Genomic DNA, 21,887 nt, shown 5'->3' with positions numbered 1-21,887 from the left:
TGTTGGTCTCTTGGATTTCTTTTAGAACCTTATAGCCTTATCCCAAAGTCATCTGTTTTCTCCCCATCTATGTCTTAAGCCTAACAGTGATACTTATGAGCATTTTCTATAGTAATGCTCAAAATCTAAGCCAGCTTCTTAGTCTGAATTAGCAAATTCTTGCATATGGTCTAATATTACTGTGGTCATTTTTTAGCAAAGATAGCTAGTAATAAAATTTAGGAAGTAAAACCTTTGAATATAGGCCATAAAACTTGCTCTATTTCTTTCTTTTTTAATTGTACTTTAGATGAAGGTTTACAGAACCAACTAATTTCTCATTAAACAATTAGTATACATATTGTTCTGTGACACTTTTCTTGACCTTGGGTTCCCTATTACCAGCTTTCCTGTCCCCTAGGCTGCCTTCTAGTCCCTGCCCCTGGGCTGGTGTGCCCCTTTAGTCTCATTTTGTTTTATGGGCCTGTCTAGGCTTTGGCTGAAGGATGAACCTCGGGAGTGACTTCAGTACTAAGATAAAAGGGTGTCTGGGGGCCATAATCTTGGGGTTTTTCCAGTCTCTGTCAGGCCAGTAAGTCTGGTCTTTTTCTGTGAGTTAGAATTTTATCCTACATTTTTCTCCAGCTGCATCTGGGACCCTCTGTTGTGATTCCTGTCAGAGTAGTCAGTGATGGTAGCCGGGCACCATCTGGTTGTGCTGGACTCAGTCTGGTGGAGGCCGTGGTAGTTGTGGTCCATTAGTCCGAACTTGCCTCTATTTCTGATGCACAGCCAGAACTAAGAATCAAATGCATGGGGTTCTATCATAATCAAACCACTAGAGTTCTACTGATGTCAGAAACAGAAAAAACATGTCACAAGTGGCTAGGGATTGGCCCGGGGAGGAAATGATATTTTTGAGCAGGGTATAGTGGTGTTCCAGAGTAGAAGTGTAACAAACCACCAGGTGTCAGAGATTGCAGTTCGACTGGAAGTTGTAAAGCTTTAGCTTCACTGGGGGCTGCTGCTGCAAATCAGTTAAGCAAGCACTCTTGATGGTTTAAATTAAAAAGCCACATTTGTACGGGGCACGTGTCTCTTTCATGTGGAGTACTGTTAGAGATTCTTAACCTACTTTGACTCTTCCAATCAAATCTTCCTCATTCATTCAATTTAGGGAAATTTATGCTTTCAAAAATAGTAAAAAAGGCATGAATTAGAGGACTAACATTAGAATTCTTTTCAATAAAAATTTCCTGGACTCTGCAATCACTTGAATAATTTATTAGTAACTGTGTTCTGGAAGTAGTAGCCTTTTTTTCTTTAAACCAAGGTGAGGGAATCTTACTCCTGAGAGATTCTGGAATAATTGTAAGGTCCATGTGAAATTGGAGTATATTTGGAATTACTGTAGCAAATAAATTGCAGGAAATAACTATTTGCCCACATAAAAGATTCTTATGGTTAAAGTTCAGATACCTAGAAAACACTCCTTTAGTGTTGCCCGCAAATGAACAGAGTGGAAATCTTGCATGACTGTTATTATAATCCAGATGGTGAATGGAAACTATTGAAAATAGTATGTTTTGTAAGGGTCATAAAGACTGATTACCTGTGACTCAGACTGGTGAATAGGAATATATTGCCCATTCTACCTTAAATTAATGACTTGCTCAGTTAATGTTGAACTGTATTGCTGCTTTTTTAGAAGCACTAATAATTCTTATTTTACATCACATGCATTAATTTTAGTACTGTTACTCATTTTTTTGAGAATATTCATCTGGGGGCCATTATTTTAATTCGTCAATTCATGGAATTACAACAGTTTATAGTTGCAACGTCCTTATCTTCAGTATAAATCTGTTTTCCTGTGGCTTTCATCCATTGAGCTCAGCCCCAACTTCTCGATGCCTTCGGAGTCAAAATGACTCCGTATATGGGAACCTGTAGATGGGAGTGCTGCCTAATGGAATTAAAGGCTGGTTTCATGTCCTGCCATTCACTCAGCAATGACGGTTTAAATTAAACATGTCTTATTCATGTTTTCATTTCCTTTAAACAATGCTGGATTAGACATAACTTCAAGTCATCTCATCATCCAGTAACTCTACCCTAAACACAACAGTTCATCCATGTCCCTCTTAGAATATGGTACAATGACCTGAATGAGTGTTCCAGGAACCAACTAAGGCAGAGGGCTCCTTGGACAAGTCCATGTTTTTGATTACATTTCTAATAGTAATAAGTATCCTGTCTTAGGCTGGGTTCTATAGAGAAGCAAAACCAGTGCAGCGTATAAATATATATAGAGAGATTTATATAAAGGAAACAGCTCATGTGTTTGTAAAGGCTGGAAAGTGCCAAGTCCGTGGACCAGGCTGGAGGCTTCTCCTGACTCCGGTAGCCGCAGGTGCTTGCAAATCCAAGATCGGAAGGTCAGATAGCAGGCCTCTGGCTACAGGCTATGGAGGCCAACGAATCCAAGATGGGCAGGTAAGCTGCTAGCTCAAGTCTGAAGAACTGGAGGTCAGATAACAGGAGCCAGCTGCAGGATCCAGAGCAAGCAAAAGCCAGTGAGCCTTGCCAGAAGGTCCACACATATTGGATGCAGACTACACCCGCAAGGAAACTCCCTTTCAATTGATCAGCCGTGTATAACATCTCATCATGGATGTGATCGCATTATATCAGAGCTCATTATAGAGGTGATTATATCATTAAAAAACTGCCAAAGTACATCAAAACTGCCGACCACTAAGGATCATGGCTCAGCCAAGTTGACACAACCTTAACCATCACATATCCCAACCCATTAATTATTTCATATATTTCCCCATTATTGTAACACGTTAACCTGTAACTTCTACACAAGAATATTGTTGAGTTATCTCTTTTATCACTTTTATTAAAAGTAAAGGTGAATTTGTATGGTACTGTAAGTTTAAAAATCAAAAGACCCTGGTAAAGTCCCTTTACCTCCCTTAGCCTCACATTTCTTCATTTGAAAACAGAGCTTTGGATCAGATCTGCCTTTTGTGATACTGTGAATTTGACAAAATATTGATAAAATGAGTAGTTTGGGAATTGTTTTGAAAGTGTGAATTGTGTTACAGGCGGAAGTCTTTATTCCCTCTTTTCCACAGTATCCCTATAGACATTACATTTATGCTTTCAGTAATCAATGAGCTTTTTCTTAAACTACAAAACCTTTAACAGAAGAAAAAGAAGAGAGAGATTGTTGCTGCCTCTCGCATGTGATAATAGTCTAGATGAGAAGAATGCTTGTAACTGAGTCCCAGAAGAGCCCCTAGAAGAACTGCAGGCAGGACTGGCCATGTTTGGAGCCCGGCCATTGCTGTGAAAACTGAATTCCTACTGTTCTGTTTCAGGCACACCCTCAGCAGCACCCTTTAGTTGTCTGAGGATCCGAGCTGCATGGTATGATCATAGCTCACACCAGGCCAACCTAGGTTCTCCATAAAACATCACCTACTCAGAATAGTCTCCCCTGCTGGCCAGCCCTGTCATCTGAACTTTTGTTTGAGCCATTGCTTTGGCTTAAGGAATGCAAGTGTTTTAAAAGCAAATGTTAACCATGTGGTTTAATTTGCATGGGTTTATTTACCAAATCAGAAAAGGGGTAGGTCACTTTAGTAACTACATTACCAAAGGTCTTTACAGCTTATAAATCCATACTTTGTCTCTTTTAATAGCAACCCCATGGTGTCACGTGACATTATTTTCATTTTGCAGATGAAGAACCAAAGTTGTAGAAGTTAATGATTTACCCAAGTTTATGTAGCTAGAGAGTGCAGACTCAAGGAACTGAATCGGAATCACATTCCTTTTCTGTTACACTACTCCAGCTTTTTGTAACACAGAGCCTGCAGAGATGGAATATTTTTAAGCTTAAGGGAGCAAGATGGATAAAGCAAATTATAACTAACATGAATACGGATTTAAACATTATTGATACTAGATAGGCATGTTCATTCAGATGTTCTCATCTGACCCAGTTCTTGCATGAGAAGATGAAAAGATTCTGTAGTTCTAGTAACTTCAAGTTCTCATGTAGTTATCTTATTCCACAGGAAAGTTTCATATTTCCTAGGTTTTTATATCACCTGGTCTTTGCTCATATTAATACCAGCACATCTGTTTTCATAGCAGGTTCCTTACATGCCACTGAGCCAGCCATCTGGTTAAAGCCTTCTGTACCACTTGGGGTGAATTGTTAATTCATCAGCACAACATCATCATCCGAGGGGACAGAATCCCTGCTTTGACTCCTCAGCTTGGTGGCTGTCTTCTCTCATGGTCATAGAATGACCATGGCAGTTTCAGGCAACACATCTTGAAACAATGAATTTGCAGAAGAAATGCTCAACTCTTCCCATTTTTTTTCCTTTTTAAGATCGAAGAAACATTTCCCAGAAGCCTCTAGCATCTCTCCCCCACAACCCTTCAGATTTAATTGTCCAGGACTGGACCACATGTCTCTAGACCTATCACTAACCTATCACTAAGAAGAATGGTATTGCCAAAAATGGCATAGATAAGAGAATAAACATAGGTGAATTAATAGAAGAGCTATGTCTATTCTGGGTCAGCGAAAAAGAGGAAGACCCTCAATGAGATGGATTGACACAGTGGCTGCAACAATGAGCTCAAGCATAACAACAATTTTGAGGATGGCACAGGACTGGGCAGTGTTTCGTTCTGTTGTACAGGGGGTCGGAACCAACTCAATGGCACCTAAAAACAACAACAATATATATTCTACTGAAATAAACTATTGTGTAGAATAGACATAGCTGAAGTAAGAATTAGGTAACTGGAAAATAAAACTGAATGCATTTCCTGGAATGCAGCATAAAGAGATAGAAAACATGAAAGCAAAGTGGAACAACATGGAGGATAGAATGAGAATATCCAGCATACTTTTAATCCAAGTTCTAGAAAGAGAGAATAGAGAAAGTTGCTGAAAATGTTTCTGAATTTTTTAAAGCTATAAGTTGGTAAACACAGGAAACAAAATGAGTCCAGAGTGGGATAAATAACAATAAATCCAAATCTAAGAAACATTGAATTACAACTATAGCATAGCAAACAGAACAAAACTGAAAAACAACCAGAAAGAAGAGATGGATATTGACAAAGGATCAACAATTACACCGACAGAAGATTTCTCAACAATAGTACTCAGGAGAAAATGAGCTTCAGATAGTAGAGATAAAACCAATTGTCCATCTAGTTTTCTTTAACCAGCTAATTTGTCATTCAAAAGTGGGGATTAAATAACCCCTGTTTCCAGGGGGGAAAAAAGAAATTGCCACTCTTAGATCCTTAAAGTATTAAAGGGTGACTTTTTGGAAAAAGGAAATTGAACCTAGAAAGAAGAAATAAAATATAAGCAGTAAGGACAAAAAATTAGTAAACTTTAGAGTAAATCTAAACAGTTGCTTTGTGAAACAATAATGATAAAAATCGCTAATTTGGGGGGTAAAGACAAGGTAGTAGTAAAATCGTGTACAGCAACCACATGTCAGATAGGGTGTTCAGAGTTTAGATTTCTAGCGTTTTGTCCTATGAGAGTAGAGATCATTTCAGAGATTCTTGCATTTGACTGCAATGTAATTAAGTAAAAAAATTCTAAAACGGTACAGAAAAACAACACAAAGCAAAAACCGCCATATGTTTAGAAAATTTGAAACAGTTCTAAATAACTCATGGGTTAAAATAGAGTTAACAATGGAAATTAGAAAATATTGAAAGTGACTAGTAATTAAAATCTTATAAAAAAGCAGTACTTAGAAGAAATTTATGATTTATAGTCATACATGTTTCTGTTTGAAAGTAAGAAAGGCAAGCCGTTAGTGAGCTAAATTTAATTATGAAGTTAGAAAAAAAAGTAAGCAAAAAAAGAAATTAGTGAAATAGAAAACAAAGATGTAAGAGAAGACCAACATAACCCAACACTGCATTTTGAAAATAAACAAACTTGACATTATTACTCAAGAAAAAGAGGTAACAAATTATATTAGAAATGAAAAGAGAGACATGATTACAGATGTATGATAGATTTATAAACTCATTTAAGAATGTTACAAAGATTTTAATAATAAATTAGAAACCTAAGATGAAATGGAAAATTCCCAGTAAAATATAACTAATCTAAATTGAAAAATAAATACAAAATCTATATACCTAAAATTATTAAAGAAATTGAAAGAGTTTAAAAATCTATTCCCTGTTTCCCATGACTCGGATATTGTTACAGGCAAATTTTATCAAACATTCGAAGAATAGATAAACCTGATAATAGACAATATGTTCCAAAAAATAGAAAAAAACCAAGACATTTCCTAACTCAATTTTTGAGGCAAGTATACTTGATGCTAAAACTGTCATTACAGTGTGAGAAAGGGAAATTGTGGATCAAATTCATATTTAAAAAAAAATAGTTAAATGATTCTGATATGCTGAATCCAGTGATATATTTATCATTAAAAAATCATGACCAACTAGTTTTTTATTACAGGAATTCAGGCATAAGTAATTATTACAGAAGATACTATAATTCACAAAATTAAAAAGTAATGAAATATTCAATAAATTCAGAGACAGTTTTGATAAAATTCCTGATTCTTAGCCAAGTAATACTTGACCAGAATTTTCTTAGCCTGATAAAAGGTATCTATCAAACCAATTTAATTGTTAAATGATAGAAATATTTCCTTCAATGTCAGCAAAAAGATGTCCTTTTTCACTTCTATGAATTTTAGACAATAAACTACTGTGTAAGACTAGTAAAATAAATGTATAAAAATTTAAAAATAAATTTGTCATCCTCAGATTATGTATTTGTCTGTTTACCATTTGATCTACTAAGAATTCGATAATGCTTCTGGCTATAATAGCAATATTCAGAAGTTAATAGTATTCCTCTACATCAGCAACAAAAATATTAGAAAATGTAATTAGTAAAATACCATTTAAAACAGCAGCAAAAGCCATAAGGTGCACAGGAAGAAGTCTAACAAAAAATATGTAAGACATTTATGGAGAAAATTATAAAAGTTCATTGAAACAAAGTTTACATTTTCTTAAATAAATGGAAAGTTATACAATGTTCATGGACGGTAAGACACATAAAAGCAAAGAGTAATTTTATATTCAAATTAATCTACATTCAATTTTATATTCAAATCAATCTATAAATTCAATGCAATTCTAGTCAACATTCCATTAATGTTTTTCATGGAACTTGACAGGCTTTTCCTAAAATTCACATGAAAGAGTGAAAGACCAAGAATTATCAAATCAATTTTAGGAATAAGATCAATGTGAAGGGCATATTTTGTGCTTTCAGATTTTAAAGCTTACAAAAAAAATAGTAAATAAGGTAATGTGATATTTTCAGAGATATAGACAGGTAGATTGATGAAACAAAACAGACAGCCTAACAACAGAACCCTGTATATATGGACATGTGTAAGTAATAGTAAGAATAGTAACTAAAACTTATATGATTCTTACTATATAAGCACCAGGTACTGTTCTCAGTGTTTGACATATTCTAATTCATTTATCCTCAAAGGCAATATTAAATTGTAGTCAGACAAGGATAGACTATTCCATAAATGTTGTTTGGAAATTGATTTATTCATATGAGAAAAATAAAATCAGATTTCTTCCTCATATTAAATAGTAAAATAAATACCAAGTACATTAGGGATCTAAGTGCAAAGCAGTATTTTGAAACTTACGAAAGAAAATATAGGAGAATATGATCTTGAGAAGCTAAAATTTTCTGTGAGAGCAAAGACCAGCTAAAAAGTTAAAGGACAAGTCACAAACCAGGAGGGAATATTTGTAACCACTACAACTGACAAAGGATTATTATCTAGAGTATATGAAGAACTCCCTCAACTCGATAAGAAAAAAACAACAACCCAATAGAAAAATGGACAAAGGGTATACACAGACAATTCACAGAAAAGGAAATCTGAAAAGTAGGGACATGCAAATTGAAACACTGAGGTGCCCCTTTACATCCATCAGATTGGCCAAAAGACATTTGAGAGCAGGCGTGCTTCACAAGATGGCGTGACATGCACACAGTAAAACGTTGCTGAGAGGATGTGCAGTCACAGCAGAGAGCGGTTTGGCAGTGACCACGTACAAACCAGCAGTTCCACTTCTAGATGCCCATCCTAGAGAAACTCTTAGCCAAGCACAAAGAAAAATAAATATACAAGGATGTTCATTGCAATCCTTTAAATCAAAGCAAAAATGTGGAAACAACCTGTCCTTCCGTAGTGGTTAAATAAACATTAAAAAAAACCTAAAATAGCAGCTGGAAAGAATGAACTAGACATACCTAAACACACAGCTAAAGCTAAAAATAAAAACGCTGGGTGAAAAGAACAAGTTGCAAAAGGATATATTTCACATAAATTTAAGACATACGTGAGACATACATGAAAATTATACATGCCCACTTTGGGACAAGGATTGTTTCTAGGAAAGATGGTCAGGGAAGGAATGGGGTAGGAGGATGGACTTTAGTTATATCTGTAATCATTTGTTAGTTAAAAATAGAGATTGCTAGCAAAAATGCCAAGATGTTGATATCTATTAAATCTGGGGGTAATTACACGTACTTTCTGTACAGGAAACAGTTCATATTTAAAAGAAGGAAAGGAAGGGAGGAAGGGACTGAGGGAAGGAGGGAGAGGGAGGGAAGAAGGAAGGAAAATGAATGAAAGAAAGAGAGAAAGGAGAAAATCATGGCCTCATGGTCATGGTGGTACTTGATTTGAAGACTCCTGTTGAGGACAGCGGGGAAGTTGGAATCCTCTGCCTCTTCCATCAGTGAACTGAACTGAGAATACAGCAAGGGTTTCTTCTCTCAGGCCAGAATCTCACAATTTCTCTCTAGAGAAAGGCTTGATCTGTAAGTAAGGGCTCCTGGTTAAGTTGGGGGCTGTGAGGGGAAGACAGCAGATATTGAAGCAACTCTGGGTCTTGGCCAAAGGTCAGAAGGAAAAAATGCGGAGAGGGAAAGACACGAGCTACATAATGAATTCTGCCCTGGAGACGCTTGGTTAAACAAAGCAAGACTGAACACCTGCATGTATCTGCACGCACTGCACACCTCACCAAATGACAGTGAAGGAATGAAGACAGCCAGGACTTCCAAGGAGAAGACAGCAGATGAGAGATGCCAACAGTGTGAGGATGAGTGACTGTTACTGACTTAGCAAACTGGGCAAAGGGAAGCGTGAAGGCTTTGGAGGGGGTCACGAAGTGCCGTCAACTGTGAGCACGCTGAGGACTACTGGAAAGCCTATAAACCGAACAAGGAAAGCCTATAAACTGAACAAGGAAAGCCTATAAACCGAACAAGGTGGCGAAGTCTGGGGTGGAACTGAAGACAGGAGAATTAACTGGAAGTCTTAAGATGAGCATTTAGCCCCATCCCTAGCCTCCCACAGCAAACTAATGTCCCTTCTGCTGACTTCGCAGGAGACAGGTGTGGGGCGAGGGAGGTGTATGCCAGGGTGTGAGTTTTTGGGTGGCAGTTAGAATTCTGGAGAAATGGCACCAGAGACACTGAGATACCAGGCACAGGGGTGGGCAGGTTGAGGTGCTTGATGGAAAATGGGGAGCAGTTAAGGAAAAATTAACATTTTGATTAAGGAGGACCCAGTGTGTGTGTGAATACCAGGAGGCAGGGATTATTAGCGGCTGTTATGGATTCAGTTGTATCTCTCCAATATCTACCGATGTCTTGGCCCCTGCACCTGTGGATGTGACCCTGTTTGGAATAGGGTTTTTCTTTTTTTATGTGAATGATGTCATACCAGGGTAGGGAGGGTCCTGACCCTAATCACTCCTGAGTTATAAAAAAATCTGAAGAGGCGTAGAGACACACTCGTGGGAAGATAGACGCCATGTGAAGACCCATCCACAAGCAGAGGAATGCCAAGACTCCAGAAACCAGGAGACATTTGAGATTTTAGACAGAGCGGTCAAAATGGGCCTCAATGGGAAAGCAACACCGGAGCAATGGCTTGAAGGAAATAATGGCTCTCTGGCTGGGATGTGTTCCAGGCAGAGGGGACGGCGGTGCAAAGGCCCGAAAGGTGATGGTGGCCCTGGTGCATTCCAGAAACTGCCTGGACAGAGGCTGGTGTGTTTGGAGTGGAGCAAAGGGGCAAGGCCTGAGCTAACAGGACCTCGTGGGCCACTGCAGGCCCTCTGTGATGAGGCCTTTTCCTCCCTGTCTCTGTCCTTGCAGAATCGGGCCATGTGTGTCTAGTCCCAGGTGGCCTGGGAGATCCTGGTGCCAAGGCCAGGCTAGGCTCTCCTCCTCATGCACCCATGTTCAGAGGCCGGGATCACAGAATCCGCAGCCCCACAGCCCCACAACTGAGGGACTGTTATCCTCGCCCCTGCCAAGTCCCGATCGATCCGTCAGCACACACATCTCCCCTGCTTCCGGCACCAGAGTTTGATGCTCAGTTGTTTGGATTGTTTCATTGATCTAAAAAGTACAAGTAAATTAATTAGTTACTTAATAATTTGGGGATAGATAATTAACACACGGGTAAAAAAAAAAAAATCAAAACAGTACAAATGTCTGAAGTAAAACTTCAATCTCCTTCTCACCCCTGTTCTCCTTCCTCAAGGGCACTGTTTCTAGTTCCTTCCAGAGCCTTCAGTGATGGTCGATGTATACACAGTCAGATACGTAAACACGACTCATGTAAAGTCTACTTCTCCAGACATACTGGACCTCCTGAAGCATGTGGACAAAGGTGTGTGTGTGTGTGTGTGTGTGTGTGTATTTAATAATTTAATACACTGAGCATGAAACAAGCCTACGATGAAGTCTTGTTGGTTGATGGATTCTGGTGCCTGATGGTTGATGCAACAGTGGGGAACTCACCCCGTGATCGTGAGCTTCAGAGATGAGGTTCCCTCATTTACAAGGGGTATAGACTGAGTGCCGGGACAGAGAGGGCCTACTTAGGAGAATTTTGCAAAGAAATCAGACTTGATATAGCGACATATAATGCAGATATTTTCCCCTTTAAGATAGAAATTTTTAACGTATGGTAAAAATATACAAAGTCAGATTATGTGGAAGGAAGGTGCCTAGGAAATTTAATTCCATTACTTTCAGGTACAAATAGTTCAGTCACTGAAACTAGTCTATCAAAGCATGGGCTGGCCAGGGCTCTGGGGGACCCATGTTAATGAATTAGATAAAGTTGATTCATATCTCATATAGCAAATGATTGTCAATTGCTGCTTCTAAGGTAATTGAGAATGCTCAAAAGGTAATTTAAGTGATACTTTACACTATTAATTAGTTCTACCTAACTTTTTTAAAAAATTCATTGATAGAGCAAAGGCATGGTTTGAATTACTTCGGCAATCCAAGTTAATGGAGTTTTCTGGGTAAGAATATGTTTTTGGACCTAGTCTGGGCCAGGAGGAATCTGGCTGGGATACAGAAAGCTTCTAGCTTTCTTGGGTCTGCATTTGGCATTTACACATGGCAGCCCAGCCCAAGGCCTGTCTGGATTAGCCACTTACTAAACATTTTGATTGCAAATTTCCCCCTTCTGAGGCAGAACCCACATATTTGGAACAAACATGTCTTAGGGCTGATCTGAGTAGTTTATTGAGAAACCAGGGCTTTGGGCAGCTGGCTGATTGCTTCTAGAAACATTTGCTTTTGACTCAACACCTTTGTCAAAACAAAGATGAACAGGATTAATGTGACCTCCTAGAGAAAGATAAGCTTTCACTCATTTGTTACCTGAGGAAGCTCGTGTCTTCTGTGCTTCTTGTGACAGAAATTTATGGAGTGCCTTTGCACAAGGAAATACTGTATGGATTCTCCCAGAACAGTTCCTGTCTCCATAGGGATGATGATCTAAGTGGAGGATCTAAGATGGAAATGACCCAACACAACCCAAGGCCATATTGGAGCATGTGATTAAGGTGTGGTTCAGACAGATCTCCTCATTACCTCAATTTGATTCCACCTTTTGGTTTTCCTTTCTGTTCCCCCAAGTCCCCTTTTTTCTGCCCCCTTTCCTGGTTCCCAGCAGCTAAGGAGAAGAGACTCTGAGCTCACCTAGTCTGGCCTCAAGCAAGGCTTGGTGTGAGGCCCATTGCACTGCTGTTTGCCTGGCCCCCTGCACTCCAAGGCTGTTGGTTAGCCGTTGTGGACAGAGAAGAGGTATAATGATTTATCTCGAAGGTGCTGTTTTCCTGTGATGTGGGCAGCCCCAGCAACCCTGGCTGTGTTGGCATGAGAGAGGAACACCAGTTCTGGAGTCAGAAGGCTGAGGTGTGAGCCCCAGAGCTGCCCATACCTCTCTGAGTCTGTGTCCTTGGTGGGAACTGAGTAACTTGGTCTGAGAGCCCTTCCAGCTTGTTAGCAAGCTGTGTTGTTTGAATCACGAGTAAAAAGCCCTGGCTGTAATGAACTTAAAGTTCTTTTAAACAATGGCAGGTATGTTTTCCTTGGTGAAATGTAGAAACCTTTTTATGGATCAAAGCTGGAACCTAGGAGTTGTTTGAAAACCAGAAATAAAACAGTTGCCGTCGAGTCGACTCTGACTCCTGGTGACCCTATGTGTGTCAGAGTAGAACTGTGCTTCACAGGGTTTTCAATGGATGAATTCTTTGGAAGCATATTGCCAGGCCTTTCTTCCGAGGTGCCTCTGGATGGATTCAAACCTCCAACCTTTCAGTTAGCAGCCAGACATGGTGCTAAGCTGGGGACACAGAAGTAGCCAGTCTCTGCTTGTCTGGGCCAGTTGGCCTAGTGAGACATCGAGGAAGGGAAGAAGCAATCAGGTCCAACTAAACGTTCAACTTCCATCACTCTTGAAGTTTTGAGGATAAAGTTTCCCTACTTTAATTCTGTTTCAACACGGTAAACTTATATATTAATATATGCATAATTATGATTAATCTAAACACACTTGTTTACTTCAGAATTAGATTATGAAGCAGTCTTATTAATGCAAAAAGTAAAATGGACAGGCATGCTGACAGATTTAGTTACCTTTTATAAATGCTGAATTGGCTTCTTGAATTAAAATACTCATATGTGTCTCTTGAAAAGATATTTACACTGACAGTTTATAAATACTAACTAAATTCCTTCCAGACCAAGCATCCAGGCCCTTGGACTGGATTTAATCTTAGGAAAGGTGAAGTTTAAGATTAATTAATCATTTGAAGTTATTTTTTACAATATTTATAATGTTTTAGTAAGTGTTCCGAAGAAGAGCCAAAGTCTTCTTTGCAGAGAATTTCTGTTTGTGTTTTCAAATTTGTTATTCAAATGCTGTGCTGCTGGTAATTTTGTGTTTTGGGTCTTTCTGGAAGCACTCACCACTGTTTTGTGCACAGTCTGATTTTGGTCTTCAAGATTCCAAATGCATTCGTGTAATTTGGACTGGAGACACTGTTTAGAACCACATTATTTTTCAAAGGCATCTTTGTATGGAAACCTTTTGCCGAATGCTTATGATACATCCTTGTCCTTTCTAACATGTCCTTTAATTTGACCTTTCTGATTTGAAATTGTTTGTCTTAAATTTTTAATTTTATTTTTCAATTTGGTCAGCTTCCTCCTGCTTAGAGTACTCAGAAGTGGACGATTCTTGCCAACACTTATAACATTTATGCAGGAGGCAGGCAAGCTCAGTGGAAAGATCATAGACTTTTCAGTCAAACAGATGGCTTGAGTCCCTTCTCAGCCCCTTAGTTGCTACTTTCAGTTCCCTTGATGATAACATGGAGGTAATAGTGTCTACTTTGTGGGGGTGTCATTAGGTTGAAAGGAGATTATGTGTGAAAATAGTCTGGCGCGGTGCTCAATACTAAGAGGAACCAAGTAAAAGACAATAAATAATTAAATCCTAAGGGTCTTTAAATTTATAATCTTTGGCCCAGTATTCCTGTTAACTATCCATATTCAAATACTGTTATTAAGTTTAATAGGTTGTAGTCAGTCTTGAAAACCACAGAAATATGAACTGCAAAAAATATATCCTAAAAGATTATTAATAACCCTTAATGGTGGTTAGGAGCCCTGGTGGTGCAGTGGTTAAGAGTTCGGCTGCTAACCAAAAGGTCAGCAGTTCTAATCCACCAGCCGCTCCTTGGAAACCCTATGGGGCAGTTCTACTCTGCCCTATAAGGTTGCTATGAGTTGGAGTCCACTAGAAGGCAATTGACTTTTTTTAAAATAGTGGTTAAATAATTCCACTTTAATGACAACTTTTTATTTACATGAACATGTAAGGCTTCCCCCCTCCTCGGCGCATGCCCACAGAATGGGACAGGGTGCAGCAAGCATTACCGGAATCCAGCTTATATGAATGGTTGTGCGCTGCGAAATGGATTTTATATTTTAAAGAGACTGATAAAAAGACCAAGTGCTCTGCAAATGAAGTGGTGCATTTAAAAAAAGAACAGCCACTATTTGTCTCGGTTTTCAGACTTCCTATTTGAAAGGGCTGTGCCAGGATTTCATTTTCAGGCTTGGAAGTTCCCTGAATCGGGAGAACCATGTGTAAAACACATCAAGGGAACAAGGCCGCCCCAAGACCAGACTTCATTGTTTTTCTTGGAGGTGGAGAGAGCTGCTGTTCAGAAAAATTTCCAAGGTCTCTCTGATTTGTTATGCATTGAAGGTTGTTCCCTGGACTGGATCGTAGGAGGCACTGAAGCCTGCCCGCCAGTCAACGTGGAAGCAGATGTGTGCTGGCAATTCTGTAGGAGAGGAAAGAAATTTGGGGGGTGGGGGGGTGGGACTTACTTGGCTTGCCTGCTTCGATTTGGTTTTGCATCCCGGGACCAGACGGTCTTTTCCTAGTATGTCACTAGAGGGCGCTCAGCTATCAGCTGTGCCAGTGCTCCCAGCGGGGGGTCTTAGCTGAGCCTGTCCGGAGGGGCTTCAGAGAGTGGTCCCAGGGTACAGTTCCGGCCAGTCCACTGACGCCGGAGGATTCTGGGTCCAGTTTGGGGTTCAGTGACCCTCCGACTCCCTGGAGAGGGTGGGGGCTGTGAGAACCTTGTACTCCAGGGCTGGGATTTCAGAAACCCCAGTGAGGGTTTTTCATTTTCCATAGTCTTTCTCTCTTCATTTCCAAAGGGCGCTGCAGAGACGAATTAAGATGGATCCCAGGGCTCTGGGGACTATATTTCCTGACCCTCAATTGTCAGACCCCGCCAAGCACATATGTCCTTATGGGAGCAATACAGTGGAATATTTAACACCAGAACTCCAGAAAATCCAAAACAGATGGTTTCCCGGCCGAGGGCAAGCTCTCTGTCACGGAGCCCCGGGGCTCCCCGACCCCTGCCACAGTCACTCCCGCCCGCAGCGGCACGTTATGGGCAGGGGATGTTGCTCATTACTCAGAATTCCAATCAACAGGTCACCGGTTCCTGGTGCCCACGGTGACCTCCGCTCCGCAGGTCCACGACCCCCAAGCCCAGCAGGAGCATGCAAAGTGGTATGTCTGGACCCCAACTCCCTATCCTGTTCTGCCCGCCCCCTTCCGTTTCCCCACGGCCCCGTGTTTTTTTGACCTAACTGTGAGCAGCCTGCCCCTGTGTGAATTACTTCCGCCCCTTTAAAGCACGTGGCGCGAAGAACCCGGAGCCGCCTTTTCGTCCCGCTTTCTGCCTGCAGACTCGCTCGCGCGCACATGACGTCATCTGATGCTCCTACCCGCTAAGGCGAAGGTAGGACTTCTCCCTCCCACTTCGCAGATGGGAAAAACAAGACGCAGAGAAAGCAAGCCCCGAGCAAATGCAGAGACTAGGACTTGAATTCGCATCATCTGATTAACGACGACCGCTCGTAATTTTTTCCAGAACTTTGCAGGAGTAGCAATTTGGGTTGGACTCCAGAGAAAACCTTCTGGCTACCTGACCTTCAAACACACGGCTGTGTCAGGAGGTTGTGACGTTCTCTCTAGCTACTCTTCAGAAAATGGCAACGATGTATTTTTCCGGGATAGATTGGAGGGAGTCCGTCCTTGAGGCAGGAGGACGGACGGACCGGGGCGGATTAACCAGGAGGCACCGTGTGCCCCGGCTTGCGTGAGCAAGGTACGCACGGGCTTTATTGCATTTACTTGCCAATCTGTGGTGAGCAATTTCACGTGGGTTTCACCACATCTTTGAGGTGGTGGGGGACGGGTGAAATTGTACACTGCAGATTGATGGGAAGGCACAGTGGGCCCGTGCATACTTTGCTTATTGGGTAGTCCGGCCCTGGACTGGACAAGCCCAGGGGTGGCTTCTAACCCTGCTGTTCTGTAGATCAAAGCACCCAGCAGTAGATGAATTGGCCCCTTTTTAACAAAAGAACATTGTGTACAAGTGTATGAAAAGCAATCCATTTACAGTCCTATTAACAACTACTGGGGAGCCTTTTAGGAGGTGCTCATCTCTACTACTGACTTAAAAAAGAAAACGTATGCGGCTCCAGACCTCATTGTTCGGAGCAAGGCCTCTGTCCCGCAAGAAGGCTGCAGTACTCCCACTGACCACAAGGGGGAGGAGTGACTTCAGCTTCTTACCTGCTCTGAGTCCGGTGGCTCAGCTCTGCTCAATCTGGGGAAAATGGGGCAACGAAGAGTTTGCTCAGAATGACGTGGATTTGGTGGTTATGAAAACGCCTCAAAAGAAAGAAGAAAGATTTCTGCTCCCAAAATGCCGATGTTGGGAGGTAGTGAAGAGAGAGAATGCTGGATTCTGAAGAAGCAGAGGGGCTTTTCCAAGGAAAACTGAGTGACTGAAGTCAGTCCACCCCGCTGGCCCCTTTAACTGGCATATCCCGAGGAGCTGTGTCCCCGGAACCTCACCTTTGGCAATCCCACACCTATTGCCTTTGTTCCCTCTCTATCAGAACGTTCGTTCCTGGAGCTCAGCTTTTATAGGTGGTTTGTTCTCATTTTTTCACTCATTGTTTATTTTCGTTAATTATTATTTTTTCAGGAGCAGACTACCAGGCCTGTCTTGTGAGGTGCCCCTGGGTGGACTTGTTCTTCCAGCCTTTCGGTTAGCAACTGAGCGTGTTAACCATTGGCACCGTACCGGGACTGTCATTGTTTATTAAAGGGATGATGTAAGTGTACGTGTTTTTTTGGGGAAATAGTGTGCAGTCTAATGGGGCAGCGATCCAGTTCTGAACTCCAGATTTGAACAGATGTTTCTGACACATGTGGTTGTATTTAGGGGAGTAGCAACAGAGAATTTAAATTTGGGACGAATCTGGACCCTCTGGATGTGCAGTCACTGCACACACGTGCGCGCACACACACGAACACACACACAGAGCAGACCGTAGATGGCACCTAGACTTGAAGGGACATTTGCTGCATGCCCACTGGGGCATCACACTGCAGGAGTGAGCCCTGGTCCAGGATGGTGAGGACCCTCCAAGCTCCCGAAGGTGGGCAGAGAGGGCAGGAGGCGGGACAGGTCCTGGGGATGCCCAAGTCTGAGCTTAGCCTTCTGCAGCTCAGCCCAAGGTGGCTGGGACAAGGCCTTGGGCGCCACCGCATAAAGACAGCAGAGGCTTGCTGACACTGGCTGTGGTCCTCTCAGCAAGATCAGCGGAAGGAGAGAATTTCAACATAGGAACAGCTTTCAAGCACATCCTGAGGGATCAGAGCCTTTAACATTTTCTGTAGTAGTAATTAATATCCATTTTCTCAGATGAGATCATAGACTTGTGTGTATGTGTGCTCGTATGTGTTTGTGTACAACACACACACACAAACACGGTTATGGGGTGATTTGTGTCAAGATATGTTTGAGTCCTAACCCTCAGTACCTGTCAATGTGAGCTTACTTGGAAGTGGAGTCTTTGCAGATGCTAACGTGAGATCAAGTCTCATGTTAACACGAGGTCAGACTGGAGTAGGGTGTCCTTGTAACAAGACACAGACACGAGAGAAGATAGTCATGTGAAGACAGAGGCAGAGACTGGAGTTACGCTGCAGCTGCAAGCCAAGGACACCCGAGGCCACCAGAAGCTGGGAGAGACAAGGAGGGCTTTTCCCCTGGAGCCTCCAGAGGGAGCATGGCCCTGCCCACACCCTGGATTTGGATTTCTGGCCTCTAGAACTGGGAGATAATAGAGCTCTGTTGTTTTAGGCCACGTAGCCTATAGTAGTTGGTTACCACACACACGCACACACACGCACACACACAAACACACACGCACACACACGCACACATGCACACACACGCACACACATGCACACGCACACACGCACACACACGGACACATGCACACGCACACACACATCACTCACGCACACACACGCACGTGCACACATGCACACACGCACACGCACACACACATCACACACGCACACACACGCACGTGCACACATGCACACACATGCACACACGCACGCACACACATGCACACACACGCGCACACATGCACACACACACGCGCACACAGGCACGCATGCACACACACATGCGCACACACAGGCACACACACATGCGCACACACGCACACACGAGCACACGCACACACACGCACATGCACACACACGCGCACACACGTGCACACACAGGCGCGCACACACGCGCACACACGCACACACACACGCACACATGTACACACACACGCACACATGCAGTCACCCCCCCCCGTGAAATGGGACGGGTATTGCTGCAAATGTTTCAGAGCAGGGGCTGTATGTATTTAGCTTCTTTCCTCCTGTATTTGCTTTTGAGTCAGCATTTGTGCCATTCATTTATTAATTTAATCTTGTACAAACATTACAGAGCACCTACTGTGTGCCAGGAAAATTAAGACGAAACAGAGTACTGCTTATTCTTGGAAAAAAAACTCCCCCAGGAAATCACCCTTTATCTGACAGAGAAAAACCAGTGTTGTACAGTGTGGTTAAGAAGGTGGGCTCGGGGACTAGCCGGCCTGGGTTGACTCCTGCCCCAGGCCCCTCTTCTTGGCGCCTCTGTAGTTCAGTTCCCTCATCCCAGCGTGTGGACGATGGTAGGACCCACGTCAAGGGGTTGTTGTGAGGACTCTGTGAATCCTATCAAGTGCTTCTCACAGTCCACATGGTAAGAATTCGATAAACAAATAGCCATGACTATTTTCCTTTCTCTTTGTGACTAAAGCTTCCCTCGATCTCTGTTAACAAATGTCTATCACGAGCTTATGGACTGGCTCCTGGGGAGTTAAGGTGGACTGGACACAGTTGTTTCTGCTCCCAGAGTTGGGGGCGGGGGGCATGCCGTCGCAGGGAGGGGGTAGGTGACAGAACCAGCGCAGAGATGAAGCCATCACTTGCCAAATGGGCACGGGGTGCAGCTGAGGGAGACCTGTGTGTGACCACTCTCTGATTGGTCCGTCTGGCTGGGAGCTACGTCCTCCCGAGGCACTGCTTGTCTGTCTTGTCAGAAACTGCAGTCACTTCAGGAAAGTCTGACCGTCAGAGATGGAGAAGGAGGGTCTGGGGTGTGGGGGCATGGCCTTCAGAGCCCCGTCTAAGGTTCCATTCGTAGGAGGGCACTGGCCCGTGGAGTGTCTGTGCTGGCCGGCGGGGTGAAGGGCGCCCCTCATGAGGTGACGTCTACATGTGTTCCCTGAGGCTTCCTGGAGCTGTGCTTTAGCCCAGTTCTCACAGCCTTCTTGATGAGGGCGTGTGGGGAGGAGACACGCATTTAGTTCCCCAAACCTTGAGCTCCCTGTAAGGAGTGGGACCCCTGTGCTCATGGCAGAGGGGCTCTGATCCACCAGAGACTTTGTGCCAGCGTAAGGCCCCAAAGGGAGGCTGAGCAGAACAAGGAATTTTGGCTGATGATGGTGGGGTTTGTGGACTAAGTGCCACTGGTCAGAGTCCCCGTGTGGAGCAGATGGCTAAGCAGTCGGCTGCTAACTGAAAGGTTGATGGTTCAAACCCACCCAGAGGCACCTCAGAAGAAAGGCCTTGTGATCTACTTCCAAAAGGTTACAGCCATTGAAAACCCTATGTAGGACAGTTCTACTCTGACACATGTGGGGCCATGAGTTGGACTGGATGGCTGCAGGTGGGGAGGCCATAGCTGCTTCTGTTTCCCTCTGCTCCCTCCCTGCACCCCGACCCCACTTTGGCAGAAGCACGGACCCCACCAAGTGTGGGGCTGAGGCAGCACTCAATGAAACCCACGGGGCTGTCAACCCCGGGGTGGGGTGGGGGTGGATAAGCACAGTGCTTATCTTGCTTACCAGATCGTGTGTAGTGAACAATTTCGTATTTTTTCACCACATCAAAGACTCTGCTTCTAGGTATGGCTGGCATCTCTCTCTCTTTCTCAACCCCATAGCACCTTCCTACAGAATCAAAGCCTCTTTTCAAATTTACAATCCCTGTCAGGCACGGATGACCCAGTTAGCAAGGTAAGCACAGGCTTACTTGTGCTTACTTAGTAATCTGTAGTGAACAATTTCACATGGGTTTTATGTGGTGACGCCCACTTCAGATGATCTGGTAAGCATAGTAAGCACCGTGCTTACCCTGCCTATTGGAAGATGGGCCCTGGGGTGGAGTGCTGTGAGGTCAAGGAGCTAGACAGGATTTCCTTCCAAAAAGCTCTGGCTTTGGTGCTGAAGGGGGGCCCTAGGTTGAAGTCAGTGCTCTGTTATGGTTATCGTTTAATATTCATCAAGTGTCCGTAATGTGTTGGACGACATTGAGAAGGATTCATGGCTGGTGAAACTGAACTGAGCTCAGAGCTGGCTTGCTGCCTTTGGGTCCCCCTTGGGCCAAGTTCTGGTTTCTTCCATTTGTCCATGGGAATGACCTGAGAAACTGGGAGTCAGGAGGCCCCACCAGCAGAAGCCCACAGATAATCCTCCTTAGAAAAGGCACTAATTCTCATTTTCCCCACCCTGGGTAAGTCGGGGTGGGACTTCCTGTGACCTTCATGAATGAGAGGGCCAGGGAGGAGAGGTGACAAAGCAAATCAGTGCCAACTGTATCCTTGAGCCCAAACTATGGCATGGGCACAGCTGGGCTTCAGTCCTCCCCTTCCCTTTCCCTAGTTGGGGCGCTGCCTTCTCCCTCCCCTTTCAGGACCACCTGCCAGGAAAGGATCCTGCGCTCATTCATACTGAGGAGTACATGACTGATAGCTAGCATTATTGAGCACTTTAGTGTAAGTTGGAATTGACTCATCACCTAACAACAAGTGTATGTCAGAGGTTACTGGTTACCGCGACTGCTAACCAAGGAGTTGGCAGTTTGAATCCACCCAGAGGCACCACTGAAAGTCAGCCATTGAAAACCCCACGGAGCACACTTTTGCTCTAATACACATGGAGTTGTCATGAGTGAGAAGGAACTCAAGGCAACTGGAACTGGAGCTGGAAGGCTTGTGTCGGGCACTGTGTGAGGCGTTTTTCACTCTCCTTGTTTCATTTCAGACTTCCAGCAACCATATGTGGGAAATGCTGTCTTTAACCACGTTACAGATGAGGAAACACAGTGTTCTCAAGGTCATCCAGTTAATAGGTGGTGGTGCTGTGGGCCGTTGAGTCAGTTCCGACTCACAGCGACCCTATAGAACAGAGTAGAACTGCCTCATAGGGTTTCCGAGGAGCGGCTGGTGGATTTGAACTGCCGACCTTTTGATTAGCAGGCTGAGCTCTTAGCCACTGCACCCCCAGGGCTCCAGCTAATAGGTAGGAGGAGTCAAGGTGGGTAAACACCACTCTGCAGCATTATACTGTTACCAGGCCTGGGACTGCTTGCCTTTTCACAAACCAGGAGAGACTTAGGCCCACGGTTTCGTCCCTGGCTGAACATTGCAATCACCTGGGG

Source organism: Trichechus manatus, unplaced genomic scaffold, assembly GCF_000243295.1.
Source record: "Trichechus manatus latirostris isolate Lorelei unplaced genomic scaffold, TriManLat1.0 scaffold00030, whole genome shotgun sequence".
Taxonomy (NCBI): Eukaryota; Metazoa; Chordata; class Mammalia; order Sirenia; family Trichechidae; genus Trichechus; species Trichechus manatus.
The sequence above is the reverse complement of the archived record's forward strand: the minus strand, read 5'-3'. Positions refer to the sequence as shown.